The sequence below is a fragment of the Puntigrus tetrazona genome, chromosome 4 (assembly GCF_018831695.1).
Source record: "Puntigrus tetrazona isolate hp1 chromosome 4, ASM1883169v1, whole genome shotgun sequence".
Lineage (NCBI taxonomy): Eukaryota > Metazoa > Chordata > Actinopteri > Cypriniformes > Cyprinidae > Puntigrus > Puntigrus tetrazona.
The window spans coordinates 10320189-10322733 of record NC_056702.1 but is presented as its reverse complement, the minus strand read 5'-3'; positions in this window follow the sequence as shown (position 1 = coordinate 10322733).

Genomic DNA, 2545 nt, shown 5'->3' with positions numbered 1-2545 from the left:
GTTAACCATGGAGGAGTGATTATCTAATCAGTGTAATTAGCGGGTAATTAAAGTTTGAAGATTTGCGCTCGTTGTTTATTTCAGTGGCTTAGGTGTCTTAAGAAAGAAAGAAAGCACACACACACACACACACACACACACGCACGCTGTGTCCTCTGCTAAAGATTCTCGCAAGCTAATATGTAGACTGATCAAATATAGACGACAGGAAGCGTATATAATGCTTTTTTAGCTAACCCTAATTAAGTTTCTATTTTAAAAAGACAAAAAGACAAAAATCACAGTCTTTAATAAATTCTATCCATTAAAAATGTGATATTTAATTTAAAATCCAAATCCTGATCCTTTTTTGTTGTGTTCTGCTGTATTCTGTATTCTGTTGTGTCTGATCCCAGCCCCGAAATTGTGACCTTGGCCCTTGGTGAGACTGACAGGTCAAAGCGATGTACTTTTTAATTGGGGTCTCCTTCACCTCATAGTTGATAGACTTCTTGTGCTTTATCAGCAGGCAGCAAATGTTCAGCAATCCATGTCTTCCTTATCTCTGTTTGCAGAGGTTTAGAGCACATGTTCTGATTCTTGCATCCCAAACTGGTCAAACACAAACATGCAAACACCTATACATCTACACACAAATACACAAAGCTGTGCTCACCGCAGAACCTGCAGGGCCTTTCAGGCTGACAGAAATTCATCTTGACAAAAGAGCAGCAAGTAATTTTTTCCACTGTTGATTAATTGTTTAATACGAACTGCTGAGATGAGGCAACACATTGAGTAGAAAGTTGAGTAGGGTTTAAAGCAAATGTGCAAATGTGCACCGCAGCGCTTCTGATAGTGAGATAAAAAAAATGTCTAAATCATTCATTTTTCTGAAGTAACACTGTCCAATGGCAACAGCAGTTGGTAAAGTTTCAGAGGCAATTGAAATACAGTGAAAAGTCATAAGAGATGGCTCATTATCCTGTCAATGCAATAATGCCTAAGTTTACAAACCGTCGACAAATTGGCCTGAATGTATCAAACTTTTGGAAATGGGTAGACTAATTACAGAGTAAACAACTCACCCACTGAGATATTATCAATTTCACTCAAAATGACACGTGAAATGATCTGTGAGTCATTTTTCCGCGAGCTCTCAGCTCTTTTAATTTAAAGCGGCAATCATTTTGACACGTGCAATGTTTACAAAGGATGTGAAGACCGAAAGGAAAGTGACTAGCCAAAAAGACTGTTGTTGTTGTTTGAAAAGTTATAAAATGTGAAAAATACCTAACAAGCTGGAAATGTTTAAAATCCAAAAACTTTGTGATTTGATTTTATTGAATGGTACTTTAATGTAAACCTGCAGAAATATATAGATTTTTGGCTACATTTGTTAGTACAAGGAAACGATGTTCAAGAAATGGTATAAATATCAAATCAAACAAGAAATTAATTAATATACACTACGGTTCAAATTTTTGGGATGAGTAAATTTTTTGAAATTAAGGGCCATGAATGCAAGCCGTCTTTTGGCTATAACATAAATTTATTATTATTATTATAATTATATAAATTACCAAATTTGCTAATTGCAAAGTGCAAATTACCACATGCTTGCGTTAAATAATGTCACTAATACTGTTAATTTAACAAACACAAATTACAGTACAATTACATTTTGTGTTTGAAGTGGAAATTCTAACAAATGCATATTCAGTAAGGTCAAAAATAACTCTATTAATATATATATATATATATATTAAGATATGTCTCATTACATTACTTTAAAATACTTCAGAACCAGGGATTAGAACCATATTGGACAGGACCTATTTTCACTAAGACATTTTGTTGGCAAGGACAGAGATAAAGATAAGGCAAGATGGTGGGCTGAGTCTGGGCAGGTATTACCCTGAAAAATACATTTGTTGGAAAGTAACGCTTTCCACCCACCCATATGGTTTCCCAGATCCACATATCTCACACTCTTACACAACATCCCCCATACACACATACATTTTCATCTGTCTCCTAAAATATCCACTCAAAAGTAAATAACCCCCATTTTGTTGGCATTACTGCTTATGCTCCTCAAGAGCCCGGGAACATTTACTGTTCTAAAAGCTCAAATAGATATAAATAAAAGAGACCAAAAAGGGTCACCGTAGGGCCGGCCCTCACAACCAAAGCAAACAAAACCTAATTGGTTGTTTCAGGTAATGCATCTGAACACTGGAGTCAAAGAAGCCATCCCTGCTTTTTTCCCTTTGAGCATATTTACCAGTGAGACACGAAGGACACGCCACACATTTAGGACCCCGTGTCCCGAGCTCAAATTGAGCGGCTTTGTGTGTCAGAACCAGAAGCTTGTTCTGGGTCACTGATTGGTCAACATCTGTTCACAGAGAGAGAGAGTTCAAGTCATTCATCTGTCAACCAATCACAGCCACAGGTGCACTCGGCCAATTAAACGTGCAGGAAAGAGAGAGACAGAAAGCGAGAGAAAAACTGAAGAGAAGAAAAGGAAAGAGTGACAGACAGGTGTAAAGAGAGCCTGTGA